Source organism: Thermobia domestica, chromosome 11, assembly GCF_964235325.1.
Source record: "Thermobia domestica chromosome 11, izTheDome1.hap1.1, whole genome shotgun sequence".
Lineage (NCBI taxonomy): Eukaryota > Metazoa > Arthropoda > Insecta > Zygentoma > Lepismatidae > Thermobia > Thermobia domestica.
This window is the reverse complement of record NC_137464.1, coordinates 161,199,738-161,220,899: the sequence shown is the minus strand read 5'-3', so window position 1 is coordinate 161,220,899 and position 21,162 is coordinate 161,199,738. Positions and strand designations below refer to the sequence as shown.

General features: G+C 35.5%; 1 protein-coding gene across 3 annotated transcripts in view; it reads left to right on the top strand.

Annotated features, from left to right (window-relative positions):
* The first annotated feature begins 8,572 nt into the window (after positions 1-8,572).
* The window catches only part of LOC145664531 (uncharacterized), an 825,817-nt gene continuing 813,227 nt past the window's right edge, over positions 8,573-21,162 (top strand). The window contains exon 1 of one of the 3 annotated variants that reach the window (XM_081731281.1): positions 8,573-8,819. The gene's annotated coding sequence lies outside the window, so the exon portion shown is untranslated. Of the gene's footprint in view, positions 9,075-21,162 lie in introns of all 3 variants that reach the window. The other 2 variants (XM_081731280.1, XM_081731279.1) reach the window with 2 other exon arrangements.

The following is a 21,162-nucleotide window of genomic DNA, read 5'->3' as shown; positions in this document are numbered from 1 at the left end:
ATTCAATCAGATCCTCAACAGGTTGCATCTGACTACTTCTGCCCAGTTCCACATACCCAGATGTACACATGTTACCCATGCTAGCATTATAATCACTGCTATTTAAATGGGTACTACTTTCAAAGCGGTTGGGTATATAATTCCCCCTATAATATTGGTTATTATAATCATATGCCTCTTCAGCGTACATAATATTCATTTGTCTTAAATCTAGTTTAACGTGCTTCTCTTTTACACATCCAAACTTAATTTTACAGGTTATAATTCTGTAGGTAAAGTTTTCTCTAATCGGGTTACAATTCAAAATTAATACAATTTCATTCATGAGCTAAAGCCTTAACTTTCATTGAGAAACACCGAGTTAGCAGGAATATGTATTATTTATTTGTTGCAGGTTCTTATGGAATTTTATAAAGAACCGCTCGGATAGAACGTTTAGTGGTGTATTCTCAAAGGGAGTTATAGCAAAAGCAAACATTTGACTTCTTTTTAACTAAACGAAAATAACAACATTTATTTAAATATTTTTGAAACAGAAAATAATGGATTTCAAAGAAATAATATTTATTTGATTTAGACAACAAAATGCAATTTAAAGTAATCTTCACTTTCAGACAATTTTGACTATCCGCAAGATTATACGAATAATGGATACTTGTAAAGTTTATAAAGCATGTTCTCATTTGTAAAAATTGATCCCCAAAATGATGACTTAATGTTCTTCTCCATGCAAAGAATAATAAAAAATATACATGCCAAAATCCAGTTAATATAAAGTGGTCCCATAGGCTCATAGACGTAACTAGTCAAACAGATTTCAATGCATTTTTCCACCACAAAATTTCTGTCGTTTTTCATTACATAAATCACTTTCATTTTTGCTTAAATAAGCATACTCCACAAACTTAAGTATAACTCGAAGCACAAAACTAATGAAGATGGCAACACCGTCCACTATTTCAGCTAGAGAACAGGGTTGCAAGCTAGTAAGCACTTATGGCAGTATGACCTGTCCTAAATGTATATCTAAGCTGGGATTTTTTTTCTCTGAGTAAATAAATTTTGTCACACAACACTACGTACAAAACATGGAAATTTTAAATTTAAAAAACGTATTGGTAAAAACAGTAAAATTAATTACTAAAAATGCATTCATTGAAAAATTTAGGGATTACAAGTGCACCCTCTTAAATTAGCTTGGGAGCGTTTGGGTCCAAATTCAAGTAAAGCTAAGGCGTGGGGAACCCGGGTTGGATTCAAGGTGGGAGCTCACGTGATTCTGGTTCCACGTTAATCAGCCTCGCTGCTGAAAGGGACGTTAAACTCATAATCTACTCAACTGACTTCAGTAAAGTTAAAAGAATGAGAAAGTTTTCAACTGTTTTGGCGTATGCAATTCTACGTTAAATGAAACTACATTATCTGATCATGGAAGCATCGTCAGAAATACAGTATCTAATAGATCAAACCTTTCGAGGAGTGTTTTGTTTCAAATAGCAAGAACATCTATTTGAAGTAGTTGGAAGCGCAAGTTCTGACCACACATATTAGCTTCCTTGATAAGTATCGTAATATTGGAACCAACTCATATTTCATAACATTCATAGGCGGCACGATGAAGCACTGAATCTATTTAAACCTTACTACGTAATAATTAATGAACGTCTGCACTTTTTCTGTTAAAGCTCATAGTATCTGCTACCATAATATAAATTGTTACCCATATAGTGTGTGCTAGTGTAGGTCTAATTCGTGATTAAAAGATGTATTTCTTGAGAAAAGATTGATTAAGGTGAACTCGAACTGCCGCATAGAAGACATGTAATTTATTAACTCGCCTCGTAACCCACTCGGCCGCACAGTTAGGTTAGACCCTATACAGTTTACATTTTTCGTGCTGTCTAAAGTATATGCTAATCTTTAATTCGCATTGCCGATTCGAATTTTCTAACAAGAATTCTTATGGTGCAACCTAATTTGGATGTAAAATTCTGACTTAATTAGTATTTAAGGACTTTGCGGTACTATGTGCATTCAAATGAAAACAGAAATATTGTGAAATCTCAGTTTGAAACTTCACGTCTACCTTGATGCCAAATACCTGTGCTGTCAGTTTACGTTCATCCAATGTTGGTAGGAGCCGTAAGTTACTATTGATTTCTATTTTTCGCTTATATCATCTTTATTTCATTTGCATAACATTTTATAGAAATATTAGTTACTGGGATCTTTCTCCTATGAACGCTCAAAGAAAAAAATATACATAACGAAAACAAAGTTATAACGAAAAAATGTAAGTTACACCTTCCGGCCGGCTGAACACCTTCCGAAATTTAGGAAAGACACCAAGGTACTCATATTCTATGAAAGAGAATTGACCTCGGTATGTATTTGCGTCCTAGAGAACGTTTACTAATTTTTACTTTTGTCGATTTTCAAATGTAACGTGGACCAACATAATCTCTCCCAAATAAAAGAGGGATCAAGCCAAGTAACTGCTCTATAAAAGAAAATTTACCCATGTATCTATCAATAAGACCATAAAAAATAATAAAGCTTCATCAAAGATAAATTAGGATAAAAAGTAACCACGTCGCAAACACATGACAAATACGTGTTGATTACTTATATTTCTGTTAAATTTATATACATAGAAGCGGACAAGCAGAACCAATCCAATATACAGAGTTATATGTTCGAGTCATAGAAAGCATTTATCGAATTGACAATTCTCGAATTTAAGAGGTGGTCCTATGTAACCCTTCCAAATTGAATAGGGGTGCATCAATGTACCCATATACTATGAAAAAGAATGGATCCTTGTACTCATTCATATAGCCATATAATGTGATAAAGCCTCATTAAGGAAAATACAAGAGATCAAGGACCTCTCAATTTGAAATTTTGGCATTTTTTACCCATGTAAGAGAACAAGTTGGACCAACCAAACTTAAATACCCTGGTCTTATACTACCATACCATTTTTTAAAATTTTTGACAGCTTCCAAATTTAAGTGGTATTGTCCTCTATACTCGTCCCAAATAGTAAGGGATGGGCCAAGGTATCCCTGCGAAAATGTAGAGATGGTGGTCCTAGGTACCTCTAGGTCATTGACGCCGAACCAGGAACCATGGGTCCTGAGGCAGGAGCCATTAAGGGATACGCCTTCCAGTACAACTATATCTATAGAGTAGTAATTGAGGAGTAGAAGAAACATTTAAAATATACAGAATCATGTCAGTGAAATGTAGAAACTTGAGAAAAATCTATAACTGGATAATACGCATACGTAGATGCAAGAACTCTAGAAATAAATCAGTGTAATAGGATTATTGATAACTGTACTTTCTATCTAGGTTACATTAAGAATTTTTTGAGGATTTCATACATTATATAAGTTTTAAAATTGCCGGAGGAAATTAAAATTATAAAATAGGCTTAATGTTGCGACGAAAACTTTACAATCGTAATTACGTATAATGGCGGCACTGGAAGAGGTATTTTCATTTAAAAAAATAAATAAAATTAAATTAAATTAAAAGAGCATCGGGAAGTCTCTTCTCCGCTCTCGTTTCCGTTTCCAACGTATTCCAAAATCGGTCGTTCTTCCATTTACATTATTTTAGCGAAGTGGCTTTTTCTTTCTGAAAACAGCTCCTGAAACTGGACAACCATTTATTGTGATAACAAGCAAGGTTTTGAATGTGGACAACACCTCTCATAAAACACATTATTATGACAATAAAATGCGTAGTATTCAGACACTCGATAAGTTAGCTAGGCAACCAAAATTACACCTGAACTCATTTGTAGCTAAGCGGTTAGCGTACGCACCTTTGGCGTGGGAGACCCGGGTTCCATTCCCAGCAGGAGCTAATGTGGTTGTGGTTTGGACCCCACGTAAAACTGTAGATCCACGTCTCATATAGCCTCGTTGTCCAACGGAATGATAAACTAAAAATCAATCAATCAGTTATAATGACACATGTAATATGTTGAGTAGCATAAATGAAATGCAAGTTTGAAAATCAATCAACATAGCCAACTCCGGACTAAATGTTGTAAAGGACTTTTTTAAAGTTTTAAATCTCGCACAGGAAAACAAAGATGGTAGATTAATAAGCAAATCATAAAAAGATCCCAAAAGCGAAAACTGACGTTTATTCAAAGCTGTCATCTTATTTTTAAAAAAGTAGGGAAAAGCCGACATTTTTACATCTCTATCTAGAGGTTAGTCCTCCCGTCTCACAAAATCATCGAAGGTTGTACTCATTGTCACCTCTTTCTATAGTTTGTGTAAGATTTTTGTGGAGCCGCGGTGGCTCAGTGGTAGAGCGTTCACCTCTGGTGCATGGGGTCCTTAGTTTGATCCCAGCTCGCATGAAGTGAACTTTGTGCTGGACAAACACCGTGTACGTGGGTTCTCCTCTTTCCTCTCACTTTCTTCATTTCACTATTTCATTCATTTCTCATCATCATCGTCTCCTTTAACCTAGCCGGCACAAAAGTGAGACGCAAAACTTAAAGAGATTTAATTTCATTTTTTAAAAACAATTTTGTGCTTGGGGAACACTGTATCGCTATAGGTTTGATCATAGGTGTGCTAACCAAAAATTTTCTGGGGGGACAGTGCCCTTCACTCAACATTGTGGGCCAAATTTAAAAAAAGGTTGATATCATTGCACACACACCCATTAATTTTCAAAATGTCACATAACATGAATTAAAGTGCCGCAGTTTAGGATACATAAATCCTATCACTGGTGATAACAGGTTTTATTTCAGCGACACAAAAAATCCTATTTATGGTACTGTTGACAATATTTATTATAATTAATGGGATTTCCAGGGCGATGATATTAATTTGTAGGTTTCATGACAGTACAATGAACTTATGATCAGTGAGTAAGCATATTATTCAAATTCATGTTCTCATTTATGATTTGCATTGTTTCTCATTTTGACACTGAAATTGGGTCTTTAAGTGTCCTGTTAAAAAGCTCCAACCTCTGATAATATCTCTAGCTATATGACCTCAAGAAACTAGATCCTTCTTCAAAAAGCTGCAAAAGCCCATCTACTGCTTCTGAAGATGTGTTGACAATTCCATCAGTCTTCATCTTTTCCAACGTAGAGAGAATTTCTTCATAATGTTACACAACTCCTGTTATTAGACTAAGTCTACAAATTCACCTAGTGGGACACAAGGATTTAATGTTTACAATGTTTAAGACGAGACCACAAACATTAGCCTCGATTAGAGCAGAAAATCGTGACCTCACTGAAAGTGACTGCGAAAACAGCACTCATAATTCTTGCACCCACTGCAAAGAGTTTCTCACTACTTCTGACGCACTACAGGCACCCTTAATCACAAGATTAGTACGGTGAGCTCCACAATGTACGTACAAGGCAAGAAGTTGCTGTTTACATGTAATAGATGGAACATGTCATAAACTTGTCCAGTAAGTTGAGCAATGAAAAGCTGGGGTCCCACCATCTCATCCAGAATAACTGAAGCTATAAACTCACCAGTAGTTTTTTTGATATACTGTAGAACACAAGAAAACTTTCATGAGAACAAAGATCTTCATCAACTCACCTGGCACAAAAACTTAATTGTTCTTTGCAATTCAAATCACGGGAACCATCAGACACGATAGAGAACAGAGGAGGGTTTTGAGATTTGACTTTGTTACGTATATGAAAAGCAATTTCTTGGCCCATGGATTCGAGATTTCGTTCTGGATATTAACATCCATGAAATTACATCTCTTCAGTAATCCCCTTTATCCGGCTCTTCAATTGTGGAAAATCTTCAGAGCAAAGGCTCATCAACTGAAATAAATTCCTAAACCGGGAGTCATGCCCTCTAAATGCGAGTCCTTGTCTTGCAAGATAACGTACACTTGAGATTACATTTTTTCCAGGAATTTCCTGGCTTTCAGTTGCTCATCTAAAATTTGTCTGTTTAGTTGGTTTTCTATTGGATTTTTTTCTCTCTGCGTATAGCGCAGTACAGCCAGTTTATGGCATTCTGAAGTTTCGTGTATAGTTAATTTCTCTTTAGCTTTCTTCCAGTTGCAAAATCCTACAGTACAGAAAGCGTTTTTTCATGGTTCTAGTAAGAACTTTTTTTTTTAAATGTTTTTCAAGATGCCCATACAGTAAAAATAGAAAATGACTAAGTTTTTTTGGATCGGCGCGCAGCCACGGAAGGAACCAAGTTGGCACAAATTTCAATGTTCGACCTTTCAGAGATTGTTGTGCAGAATTTGTAGGTAACACTAAAGTCTAATTGGGCTTTGAAAGGTTCGAAGGGTGGAGAAAATCTGAACCACTTGCTAGATGTGGAGATTGAGAGGTTTCTCTATAGACACTGATGGTGGTGACCGATACAAGATTTAAATTTCCATTGTTAGTTTGAGGTTGTAATCCATCAACTGAACTATCATTTGAATGAATTTTTCTCTTCTTTTCTTCAACAATGGCACTGCTTCTTTGGCCCACGCGCTGTCTTCTTTTCTTTTTCTTATGACAAATTGATCCAATTCAAACCTTAAAACAACACTAAACGCAAACAAGTGATGAAAAACTTCATGTTAACATTATATTCACAGTAACACTCATAAAACAGCTGTCTAAATAACGTTACTATTGGAGAAACCACGCTGCAAAACATGTTTCAAAAACAGTGTCGCACTTGCGCAAGTCCAGTTGACGAAGTTCAACAATACATTAGAACAACACGCAAAGAGACCTACGTTACCCGCACACGAAGAAAAAGGTCTTTTTAGGCAGGTTTTGAGTTATATTTCCGAAGCTAAACAGTGTTGTAAGTCTTCCATCGATTGTCAAGGTTGACGCAATAATGGTGGTATTTTTACACGAAGCCGATACAGCAAGAGTCGGTCTATTAAAAAAAAAAAAAAAAAAATCCACATTTTCTCTTTTCTCTTTCTAATGCTATAAGTGTAGAGGAAAAGGAATCTTTTTAGATACTTAGAAAGCGACATTTTTTTCTTGCAGCTACCGCTTTCTTGGAAGACTAAAGATAAAATATCAAGGCCAAGGGCGCCCATGTTGTGGTTTCCAAGGGGGGCAAGTATAAGCGACATTTCAAATGTAGTCTCAAATTTTGCGGTAACCATTCTAAAATATCTATTGGGTTTTCGATCTTCCGAAGCACAATTTCCTCTAAAGGGGGGCAAGCGCCCCACCTTGTCCCCCTGATGGGCGCCCTTGATCAAGGCAGAAATATTTGAAACTGAGCATGAAACTTTTGATAAGCACTAACTCAAATTCGAGATACACTTGCCTTGGAACCAAGTTGTAAATCTTTCACAAAACGGTAGCTGTTCAAAATGAAAAGACACACTAAGAATTGCGTACTTTCAATTAGAATCTACTATTTTCACAAAGATACTAGCTCTCACACACAATTAATTATAATGTCAGTGATAGGCTATATAGTGTTCATTGGGCCAAACACTCCAAACAGTAAAGATCCATCTTACACTGGAGAAATAGTTATGCTTCGTTTTTCATTATCATTTGACCATGAAACAAATGCCGGAGAGATATACTAACCTCGTATACAAATGTGCGGTGTGGGGATGTATAACTCGTTGAGATATGATGCTTTACTTTTTAAATTTTCAATAGTTCCGCGTACTTCTAAAAAAAATGTAACAAAGAAATGAAGTCCATTTAAAAAATATTCAATTATAACTCAACAATCTTTTCAAAATTTGCAATCGATCAGTGAAAAAGGCATCTTTCCAAAGCTTGTAGTTTCCGAGATATAATTGTTAAACAATTTGCCACAAACATATAAACTTTTCTTGACCACATACATACAGTATAAACGTAGCATTTTAATATATAGATATTTCAAAATTTTCTTTTTGCTGCAAATGAATGTGTGCACGCTTTATGGTAGTTTTCGACGTAGCTAATACAGTGTCGCTACTTTCTGTACTTCATTTATACACCCTGGTAATTGTTACAGAATTATCTTAAATGAAACTGTAATTCCTTTCAATTTCATGAATTATTAATTGACAATCGACGTTCTCATTCCAGTATTTCATCATTTTTGCGAGATATTTGGGGAAGACTTCCTGCTATACGATTTTCTGGGAGGGACAATTACCTCCTAGAAAATTTCTGGGGGGACGCGTCCCCTTCACTTCCCCGGCTGGCACGCCCATGGTTTGATCTAAGGCGGAATCCCTCTCTTTTTAGATATACGTATACCTGTGAATTTTAATCAAATAGCAAAGGAAAAAAATCCGTTTTTTTCTTTTTTTCTTTAATATGCAGCCATCATTCAAGTTATTTTGACTCAGTTGACATGTCGCATGCACGTTGTGAAACACGGAAACCCCAAACACAGACGAAACTTGAAATACAGACAGAAACAGATTAGAGACCAGATGCTGTCAAGTGGAGCGTGTGTTTTGAAAAGATATACGCATGCGTAAATGTATCGCCGCTTTTTTCTGCTGCCTCCCTCGCCTTTCGTTTCGTTTTTATTTTTCTTGAAAGCGCGCGGGCGACAGAGTAACAAAATGGGCCGTATCCTAGCAACGAGTGAAAACGCGGTCTAATTCAGCGGGGGAAGCGCGCCACCACCGTTCCTGTGTTTTAGTGCGGTGAGTTACTCACAAGGGGGCGGGAGTACTGTTCCCAACGCTGATACCATTGTCATTTGACAAGATCGAATTGTGTTTCGTTTAGTGAATTTTATTGTAACAAATACTACCTTTTCCATTTGATGACACTCGTCCGGGAAGTGACATACTAATTATTAGAGGTACATATTTAAATCTTGTATATGTGTGGTTAGTGTTACACATTATCTTGTGAACAATTAGTAGTATAACTTATTAAAACACATTCGATTATGGTGCTAATTAAAGTGGTAAGAATGCCGTGACAAGTACACGAAAGTTACACGTGGATTGTGTTGGTACGTAATTTCGTAATTTTCTACGGAATATTGTGTAAACAAAAATCATTTATCAGTGATTATTATTACTTTGTTTACGTCTACCTTGGATTGGAACTTGTGAGTATAGTACAATTTTTAATAATATTTATTTACTTTCTAACGTCATACAGGGGCGGCTTTAGGATTTTAATTTTAGGTAGGCCCGCTCACTTGGTTATGGATACATATAGGCCTACACATGTGATAGATTAATGTCAGTAAGAACTTACTTTTATAATAGTGGTTGATTCTATTTGTTAAATAATTATTTACCATGTATATAAATAGTGGAAAATATACCAAGTATTTAGTCTTTATTGTATCTTTTAGCATTTAGACTATATATTTTTCAAAATTTTTGGGTAGGCCTGTGCCTATCCGCTAAAGCCACCATTGACGTCACATGTGTGTCTTTTGGGCTAAAGGAGATTATATAAAATGAAAGATGATAATGAATTAAAGGGTAAAAATGCAACATATAGTAAACATATTCTGAATGAATACGAACCGGCGGCTAGAGATGGAAAAAAGCCATATTTGGGAGGGGTTGGGAGTATTTTATATAAAAAAGGCAGTTTTTTTTTTTCTAAAAAAAGGAAATTTTCGCTATTTTGGATTTTGGTTATTGTCTTACTCAAGTTCCAGTTTTGTTTCCCTGTAGTAGATTCTACAGTTGAGAAAGTGCGTTTACAATATTAAATACTTGTAAGTCCTATGTTCAATTCAGTACGACCGGCTATCTTGATTGGTTCTCAAACTGGCGTTCTTGAAGCACGGTGGCTCAGTGGTAGATTGCTTACCTCTGGTGCGTGGGGTCCCTAATTCGGTTTGATTCCGGCCAAGTAAGTATGTGGCGGACAACATCGTGTCCGTAGGTTTTCTCGGTGTACTTCCGTTTTATCCTACATGATCATTCTACCAATTCTTCCATCATTCACTTGCCTGAATCATCCGTCTCCCTTAGCCTAAAGAGCATGACCATGGAACGTTGAACTGAAAGGATTTAATTTCATTTTACTTTCAAACAGGCATTGTATTGTTGCCAGCAAATGTGCGTTACGCAACCCACTATATCACAAGTGTCATGTTGGTTGACCAACCAGGGCCGTCGCGTGGGCGGGCGACCGGAGCGATTACCCCGGGCGCCGCGACCAAGGGGGCGTCAGGACGGCAAATCATCAAAATTCAAAGAATTCATATTATGTTGGTAAATGATTTTTTAAAAAATTAATGTTAATTCAGATATTTTATTAATGATCAAGGTACGGCTAAGTAAAATTACCGGTAATGTAAAACATCGTCTGGGGTTATTCAACGGGAACTCTCTCTAGCCCTCTGTGAGAAGAGATTTTATTTTGGAAAACTGACCAAGATCTGCTGTTACTTCTTATCCGTGTGACTGTTTGGTGCAAACTGAAGAAACTTCAGTAGAATTCAATAACATTTCTTTATTCCTATTTAGTAAAAGAAATGCTCCAATAACAGAATTAATATCTTTTCAGTCCTTTAATTCTGTACTAACTTCATACAACAACTGTGTTAACTATCAGGGACGTAGCCATGGAGTTGGCTTAAGGGTCCTCCCACAAAAATGGAAAAAGATATCTTAATAAAATTCAAATTTAGGCTATTCTGTATTGGTTCAAACTGAAAACAGTTTTTAAAAAGGCATTAGACCCTTACAATGCAATTTTAAGGCTTAAGTTTTACAAAAAGTTTCGAAGGGTACTGCCGGACCTCGTGTACTCGGCGGGGAGTGGTATTCCCAGACACCCTTTTCCGGTATCCCCGAATCGAAATCCTGGCTGGGTCCCTGCCAAATATTACAATGCCAACAACACAAATCGTTGTCGTGTCCGACAAACTTCTACTTTTTAAAGTAATTTTCTATTTTTTATATTTATGTAAGAATCTGTCCCATTGACATTTTAATTAGTTAAAGCTGATGACGTATTTACGCTCAATAATGGCCCAGGAGAGGCTTAATTCATTCACCATAGTAGCTACTGAAAATGATGAAGCCAGAAAGTTAGATTTCAAAGAGATAGCTATTGTCCATATTTGCTCACAGAAAAGTCAGGAGAATTCCATTTAGTGTTTGAATAAAGTAGGTATATCTTATTACGCAGTTAACTTTGCGCACTTCTATTTTAATTTATTAGTATTTTTATGTTATCATTATATGATCTTAACACTGCATGTTTTGGAACAATGTATCGTTAGCATTGTCTTACAGAATATACATTAACAAATCGTACATTTTGATTTTGAACATAAATTATAATTGTACTATTGAATTGAAGCAAATGCAAATAATTACAAACGTCAACTGAAAAAGTTACTTTTGTATTCCAACGCTATGGTATATATTTACTGAAAAATTTGTGTTAATCGAAAGGAAAGAGAAGTTTATTCTGTTGGCTTTTTAGCGAAAGTCAGAAAAATACAGTTTTCGTTATAACTTACACATTGAGCTTTAATATTTGTCTCGTTATTCGTATATTCTATGCTATTACTATGTTGATGTATATTAAGTTCAAAATAAACAAGAATAGCACTCGATTTCAATAATTCGAAACCTGTTTTCATTAATTTTTATGTTTTAACTACAAAACCCATTCACTTTAAAACATTGTCATAATACCAGTTTATTTTATCTTACATTCCATATTTAAATCTAGGAGTACAGAATAAACTCCGATTGTTTTCATAACACACTAGGGAGGGGGGCGCCTGGGAATTCTCGCCCCGGGCGCCTACAACCCAGCGACGGCCGTGTGCCCAACCATCTTACCTAGTGCCTGAAGGTTATATGCGTCTTCTCATGCGTGTTTTACTGGTTGCCTAAATTCGAACTGGCAGGCAAGAAAACGAAAGGACCATAAACCAAGAAACAAGTAGGGCCTACATAATTATTTTTGTTTCAGTGTAAAATATCACTTACGTCTTGTTCTTTGTTCGGGAAATATTTTATTCTAGCTTTAGATATTCTGTTAGTACTTAATATAGATTCAGCTTACAATTTCAAAGCCGTAATCGGTTATTTTGTGTATGTTAGTTTAACATGGTAGTATAATTATTATTCATGGAATTTCCACTTCTTTTTTTACTGTTATCGTGGCAAAATGTTCGAAATAAGAAATTTTTGGGTAGCGTATTTAACTTTTTCACCTTCGAATTTTAACAGCCGCAATAATTGTTAATGGAGTATCCAATCTTTTCATACATTTTAAATGATAAATTTGTTACACGAAATGTATTACATTTTAAAAGTCGTTATTTCTAACACGTTAAAAAAAAAAAATACTTTTATGTTCCACGAATTCCATCAAGGATCAAGATTTTTTCATCAGAATACAGTAATTAAATGTCTTTTCCGTGTTATAATGGAAAAGGAATGGTTAAACGTACTGTTATTTCTTCATTAAATCTGAAAATTTTAAAAAGCCTAAAATTTCCCATGCAAAGTAAGCTGTGGAGAAACTTCTACTAGTTTTGTTTCAGCCGTTTTTCTAGCTCTTTTTTCAACCCTTGCATTTCTACCTGGAACAGTTTTGCAGGCGGAGCAACCGAGAAGTTTTTGTAAATAATACACATTTCTTCAAAAACGAAACTGTAAATTGGGTGCCTCATGGTTATTTTTGTTAAATCGTTCAACCATGCGAGTCACAGTTAATCTGTCATAGTGATAGTATCATAGAATAAATATATTCCTTATTTATATAGAGAGGAATATACAGGGTGTTTCAAAACAACACCGACAATGTTTGGGAGGTGATTCCTGACACCAAGATAAGACAAAGTATGGACCAACCTGGGTGCACAAATGCCTCCTTTCGGAGTTATAAGTTGACGAAGACATGAAAAAATAAACTTTATAGATCCATAGATAGGATCTACCGTAGTCGGGTCAAGACTTCACTTAGGAACTGATATGTCCTATCCAAAAATACATGTTTCACAGTCCTACGGTACTTTAGCAACAATTTTTATAGAGGTAGTTGGTGAGTGAGTACTTCAAATTATATGGTGAGTAGGTCCCATAGTTTTGTAGTTATGGAACTTTGGAAGTTCATGTTTTCGGCAGCCTATAACTCCGAAAGAAAGCATTTGTGCACGAAGGTTGGTCTATACTTTTTGTCTTATTTTGGTGTTAGGAATCCTTCCAAACGTTGTCGGTGTTGTTTTGAAACACGTTGTATAATTAAATTGATCCAACGGGTTTACAAAATGATACATTGGCATGTAGCCACACTTTGATCAAATCCTGAATCCACAGCTGAACATGTAATCCATTACAATCGCAGATAATCTAGATTGGGTGTTTTTATTATTATTATTATTAAGCAACTGAGATACATTCGATATTCATTATTGAGCTTTCTCGCAGTATGCAAAACAGTATGTATTATTGTGGATAAATGATTGAAGACAAGGACGGCTTTAATTTTTTTTATGAGCTCCCTCGTGGCGAAGCGTTAGCGTACGCCCCTTTGGCGTGGGAGACCCTGGTTTGATACCCGGCGGTAACTCGTGTGGTTCGGATCGCACGTTAAGCTGTAGGTCCACGTCTCATATAGCCTCGCTGCTGCAAAGGACGTTAAATAGTAATCAAAACAAATCATTTTCTTTTTAACGGGCAGCTTTGTTAGTTTTGTACGCCGAAAATATTACAAATTTTAATACTATTTACCTACATTACAATTCAACATATCTGAAGCGGCAGGAGCCACCGGTGGGGGTAGCCATCCTCTTGTCACTCCTAGCATCGTTGCTGACTCAAGAACTTGTTAGTCTCAACTGTTGACTGATAAGAATTTAACAGATTGTTTTTTCAAGAATGTTGTCTTGACTTTCAGAAACTCGATTTCGGATGCAGTTACGTTGTAAACATCACGAAGAAGAAATAAAATTGCCTTCATTCCGTATCAACAACAGCTGTTCAGTTTATTAATAGTGTTGTCTATGCCTTCAATGTAGAAAGACCATCGTCAAAAATTGTGAATTTAGGACAACGTTACTCTGTGCCCTTCTTTCACTTTGAATAGCTTCTTGAGTTCACTTCTTAATTTTGACCATTATAGCAATGAACCGAATTACACTTTTTGGCAAATCTGATGCCCGTTTTAGATACAGTTCATAGCCATGTATAAATTAAAATATTGTACTGGTCTTAGAGCTATAGTTTATTTTTCTATCTACATAATAAATAGTATAATTAATGATGAGTGAATTGGGAACTACTATTAACTTACTGACTTTTCGGTTAGATATGCCAATAAATTCTAAAGTTCTTGGGGGTTATAGTCAACAAAGGGCTATAGTTGACAAGGGGGAGCTGTTAATTGAACAATACGTAATTATTCCCGTTGGTTTTGGTTTTCTAGATAAAAGTTCGTCGTGTTGAACCGAAAAAAGGCAATGCATTCACTGGGAATCGAGACTTGTATAATGCGCATTTAAGATAAAACGTTGTAATAATTCAAGTGCGCGCAATGACTGACAATATGAGTGTGTACGTTGTTTAGTTTAAGAAAGATCGTAGATTTACTCTCCCTTTGCTGGCAGTCGGAAGAATTATACAGTACTTTCTTGATGTTTTAAGTCCTAGCAGAAGTTCTGGTGGTTACCTTCAGTGTATGTAGTTTCATGTTAACATTTTATCGTAAATTCAATATATAGGTAAGATAGTGCATCCAACATAAAGTTAAGATTTCAGTACTTCATTTCGTATTCGTGAAACACTAAAATTTTTAGTCCAGACGAATGCTGCTGTTAAATGTCTATCCGTTTCTCGACCCTTTTTATGAATTAGTCTCAGAAGCGACAGGAACTGTTATCTGTCCTATGAGCGACCGGTTCATTTACATTGAGATGATGGAAGATCATATGATTCCATCTCGTAAAGTGTGTTTGCCTCTGGCGTTATTAGCGCCCGAACAATCTTGGTATGAAATATGTACGTGCCAATGATATTGTTCGTCAAATATATTTTTCCTCTACTGTGAGTGCAAATAAAACTTATTTTAATTTTAAGTTAGATTTTGACATAAAACATATCAAATAACTTAACGAGACAACAGGGATATTTCCATGAAAAGTATATTCCTACGTAATTATTGAAAATCCAATTGTAATATCTCCCTTTCTTCAAAATCTCTGTTTTCTGTACTTAATTTGATTCAAATCTAATTACTCACTAAGCCCAGTAATATATTTTATTTTGAAAAACTTAAACGTGTCACAGTTTCGCCGTGAATAAAATGAAAAAAAAAAAAAAGTCAATGACAAAATACAGCTTTTGAGATCCCTTACATCTAATTGGCTATTCTCAACCAATCCCACCAATTACAATGCAGTTCACTCTAAACAATCTAAAAAGTAAACAATCTCTTTAAATTACCTTCTTCCCTATTGTAAGCTACTAACACGTAAACTAATTGCTTAATTTGTCTTCCTCCCTTGTTTTGACATACATAAAAGCTTGTCGTGAGCAATCTGAAATAGTACCTTATAACTAGACGAACTGTTAAGTCCTGCGAGAGATTTGTAACTTGTGTAATAATTTATTTGAATACACCGTGTTTTTAGATATCTTTGATATCCTCAAGTGGTGAACACCCTTTTGCCATGGGCGCCCGATGGGAAGGCAGGTGTTGCACCCCTGGCTCACAAAAATGTATACGTAATATAGCAAACCACATATATTAAATATCAGATATACAAGACGTGATACAGCAACCATGGAGATGCCCTTCCCTAGAAAATTTTCTTCGGGCACCCCTACCTCTTTCTGATTTCATTCTAATTCCATAAACGTATTCAATCTAAACTTATACTCCGTATAATTTTAACATAAAATTTTTAATTATATTAGAATCATAGACAAAGGCGGAGCTACTCTAAGTATTTAGTTAGTTTTCCAATTGATATGTATTTCCCCTCAATGTATTCATAGAAATTAATTCAAAAATATAATACATATTAAGAAAAACTATAAAAGATTGTTAATGTAATGAGAGCATTCTCACATATTAAATTCAGGTGGAGCGAAATTTTTCATAGTACATTTTGTTAGGTTCTAAATCACATTAGCATCAAACAAGAGAGAACCTTATCTTCTTCCATTATCTTCGTATGAACAAATCGGTGACTCATAGGGCAGTTAACAGATCGAATCGGTCGCTCATAGGACAGTTAACAGTTCCTGTCGCTAACAGGACTGTCGCAAGTGGGAAGACACCCTTTTTATTATGAGTATTTCGTAAAATGTGATGTACTGGTACAATGAAAGTTATTGTAGTAGTAATTGCGGCACCCTATCGAAGTTTGGACTTTGACCCCGACCTTTGTGACGTCATAGGTCAAAGGTCAATGACCTTGGCCCGGGGTCAATGACCTAGGGGTACTTAGGACCACCCCCTCTAAATTTCGGTAGGGGTACCTTGGCCCACCCCCTAAATTTTGGCAGGGGTACATAGGACCACCCCCTTAAATTTTGGAAATTGCCAAATCTAAAAATTTGGTGTGGTAGCCTGGGACCATAGTATGTACCTCTATCAGTATTGGGGGTCTATGTCGTTCCCTTTCATGGGTAAAAAATTGCCAAAAAGTCAAATTTCGGGGGTTTTTGACCTAATTTATCCCCTTGGATGAGGTGTTATTACCCTATATAGTTATATGGGCGTATACAGGGGTCCATTACCTTTCATAAGACATGGGTATATTAATGCACCCTTCTTAAATTTTGGCAAGGGGTACACTGAAATTGTCCAATTTAAGCATAGTACAGGACCTGAATATGTTTCGGTGGTCCTATTGTCAAAATTTTAAGTACAATCACGTGTTTGGTTACTGACTCAATGTATCCTATTTGATAAGGTATGGACGGGTATCCCCTTTCAATTTGGTAGGACCCTTCGGGTGTAGTACGGTCACGTGATCGATGATTTGGTTTTGATGCGCGACGAGGTCCCTGGTCAATGTTCTCTAGGAATTAGGTGGAAACTTTGATAGGAAAGATTCATGGCATTTAAATTTTTTTCAACTTTCAAACTAAAAAAAAAATCAAACCAAAGTTTTTCAAAACAAAAATTGAAACAAAAACTTTTAAACGAAAATCTTGAAACTAAAAAAATTTCAAAACAAAAATTTGAAACGAAAAATTTTCAAAAATTTTCAAACAAAGTTTTCAAACAAAAATTTTGAAACGAAAAATTTTCAACCAAAAATTTTGAAACGAAAAATTTTTTTTCAAACTAAAGAATTTTGAAAACAAAAAAAGTTTGAAGCAATATTTTTTTGAAACGAAAAAATTTTCAAACTAAATATTTCAAAAAAAATTTAAAACAAAAAATTTTCAAACAAAATTTTTGAAACGAAAATTTCAAAAATTTCAAACGAAAAATTTTCAATTAGAATTTAAATCAAACAATGATCAACTTTCACGGTTAACCGTTAAACTTTATCCGGTTTTTAACTATTCGATTAACAAATAAACGGTTTTCAACTATTCGATTAACAAATAAACGGTTTTCAACTATTCAATAAACAGATGAACGGATTTTTCCTTTTCACACCAGTGAGTGCAAGAATTTACAAACTAAAACAAAAAAAAAATTGTACTTGCTTTAAATACGCATCATTTTTGAAACAAGGTGTTAGTGTTCATCATGGATACACAGTGGAAACATCCATTTACCTGTATTCTCGCAGGGCCTAGTGGGTGTGGAAAAACGTATTTTGTGAAGCGATTACTGTCACATCTCCCAACCATGATCAATGCAAAATTTCGTAAGATATACTGGTATTATGCAGAATGGCAAGACGTGTATGCAACAATGCCGGTTCCAGTAGAATTTCACGAAGGACTTCCACGAATGAAAGATTTTCAGCCTCAAGATGGACCACATTTGATTATTATTGATGACCATATGCGAGAAGTGAATAGTGATACTGTTGATATGTTCACAAAAGGATCACATCATCGAAATATTAGTGTGATTTTTATAACACAAAATGTATTTCATCAAAGTAAAGCAAATAGAAATATGAGTTTAAATTGTTCGTATTTGGTGTTGTTTAAAAATCCACGTGACAAGTCACAAATCAAGCATATGAGTTATCAAATCATGCCTGAGCATCCACTGTTTCTACAAGAAAGTTATGCAGACGCAACAAGAAATCCACATGGCTATTTACTGATGGATCTTAAACAAGATACACCCGATGAAATGCGATTTCGTACAAATATTTTTCCCGACGATTTGCATCATTATGTTTACGTACCAACAAAACATGTTTAAATTATTGTGCATGTGAAAAGAATGACTTAGTCTGTCACGATGTCTCCTACAGTGAAACACGCTGATCTGCTACGTGCTCTGCACAAAGCTAAACCAAGATTGCGTAAAGCTATTATTGCCAATGCAGACGCTTCATTAATTCATAGTATTTGTGAATGTTGTTATAATGTCTTAAAAGGCAATGTTCCACTGACAAGTGCGCAGAAGTCAAGATTAAAGCGTTACAAGAACACGCTCCGCTATCTCGTAGACAATACAAAATCATTGGATAAAAAGAAGAAACATTTAGCCGTACAACAAGGAGGATTCTTACCTGCATTACTTGCACCTATTGTAGGAAGTGTGTTATCCAGTATTTTGTTTAAACAGTAAACATCATGGAACATAGCAAGAAGATGGTTTTAGTGCTACCACCAGAAATGCTTCAACGAATGCATGCATCATCATCCCGTGTGAGTGAAAATCGAGAATCTAATTTCGATCGTGAAATGCAATCTATATTGAATACATCGTATCCAAGTGATGAAGAAAAATGGAATCAGTACAATAGAATATTACAGAAATATCTTTATGTGATACGTAAACAACAAGAACCAATACCACTTACAATTACATCAATGAAACCTGATGGTGACGTTCCGAATGTTGGCGATAGCACGAAACAAGAAATTTTAGCCGCAATACCACAAATGTATCGTAAGAAAGCCGAACTACTATTCCGTCGTTTAAAACAAGATGACGCAATTACGTGGGATCATAAAGGAACAGTGTACATCAACGACAATAAACTACACGGATCCAATATTGTAGATTTAATGTGTGATGTGACTCGACCGAGGAAACATTCTAATCCTCAAGGCTGGGAATTGTTTTGCAACTACCTTGCATCGTCAAACACACCTCAAGAATTGATTGGTAATCCACGAAGATTAAACTATATTGTCAAGCATAATAGTACAACAGCATCTGAAGGATCTGCACCACCAAAACCGGCACCTGAATTATTTTCTTCCGGAGAAGAAGAAGAAGAAGAAGAAGAAGATGATGATGATGATGTTTTAGAAGACCGACCAAAAAGAAAACGTATCATTCCACAATGGTCAACGTACAAACCATGAACAAAAAGTTGAAATCCATTTATTACAATCCAGCACACCCTGCATCGTTTTCTACTGCAAAGAAATTATGGCAAGCCACAGGAAAATCTATACCTCTAGCCAAAATAAAACTTTGGTTAAACAAACAACCTACCTACACGTTACATCGTCCTGTACGTCGTCGTTTCCGTAGAGATTTTTATCTTGTCAACAATATTGATGATCAATGGGAATATGATTTAAATGATTTACAATCACTTCAAAACTATAATGACAATTACCGCTATATTCTTACAGTGATTGATGTGTTTAGTCGGTACGGGTGGGCTGTACCACTAAAATCAAAAAGTGCCAAGGATATAGTGAATGCATTTGAAATGATTTTCCAGGAAAGGAAACCAATTGTGCTACGTAGTGATCAAGGAACTGAATTACCAACAAGACAGTACAAAAGTTTTTCAGGAAACACAACGTGCAACATGTTACAACAAAGGATCCAGATATTAAAGCCAGCATCGCAGAAAGATTTAATCAGACATTGAAACATCGTATGTGGAAATACTTTACCAAATATCAAACATACAATTACATCAAAGTATTGCCTTTACTTGTAAAAGCATACAATGAAAGTCGGCATTCCAGTATTAAAATGGCACCTGCAAACGTTTCTCAGGACAATTTACTGGAGGTGTGGCATAACTTATACGACAAAAAGCTACAACGTTCAAAACAAGATACGGATTTATCTGTTGGTGATACTGTTCGTATAAGTAAAACAAAACGTATCTTTGACAAGGGTTACCTCGAGAACTGGACTTGGGAAATATTCAGAGTAAAAGCCATTGTACCAAGAAACCCACCAGTGTATCGACTAGAGGATTTAAATCATCAACTCATCGATGGTGTTTTCTACAGAGAAGAATTACAACCAGTGCCGCTCCCTTCGACGTTCCTCATCGATAAAATATTACGTACAAGAACAAAAGGTCGCAGAAAGGAGTATCTCGTCCAGTGGAAAGGATATCCTTCCTCATTCAATTCGTGGATCCCTGCAACTTCATTGAAGAAGAAGAAGAATGGAACCTGATCAAGATTTTTACGTTACACTTCCCAGTAATAGTTCCATGGATTATTTTCCAGAAAATACATTGACTTCATATATTACGAAATTACAACGACGTGTAGAGTTTCGCCAGAAATGGGATGTGGCAATTGTAGAGATTCATTATCCACATTCTTTGCTGAACATTAACAGTAAAAACAATAAAATATATTACAAATCATCAAGTAGTAATGATCAAGAACCGTGGAAGGTTGTAACGATCCCTGTACGCTATTATAACAATATACGGGATCTTATTCATGCAATTAATATACATCATAAAGAAACCAATTTATTTATATCCCATGATGCAACTAATAATATATGCCTCATAAGACATCCCAAAAAGGAAATCCATACTTCTGTACAAATCTCACCAAGTGTTAGTTTAATGCTTGGATTTGAACCGAAAAGTGATTTAAAAGATATGGAAAAGGGACAATATACACCGGATGTACGATTAGGCTTACCATCACAAATGTACGTCTACTGTGACATTATTGAATCTGTCATTGTTGGAGATACAATGGTACCCTTGCTACGAATTGTCAACATGGATCCTGTGAATCATACTTTTGGAAGTCATGCAGTACAAATCTTTAATCCTGCACATTATGTTCCGGTGGAAAAAATGAATTTTGAGCAAATACAAATCGATATAA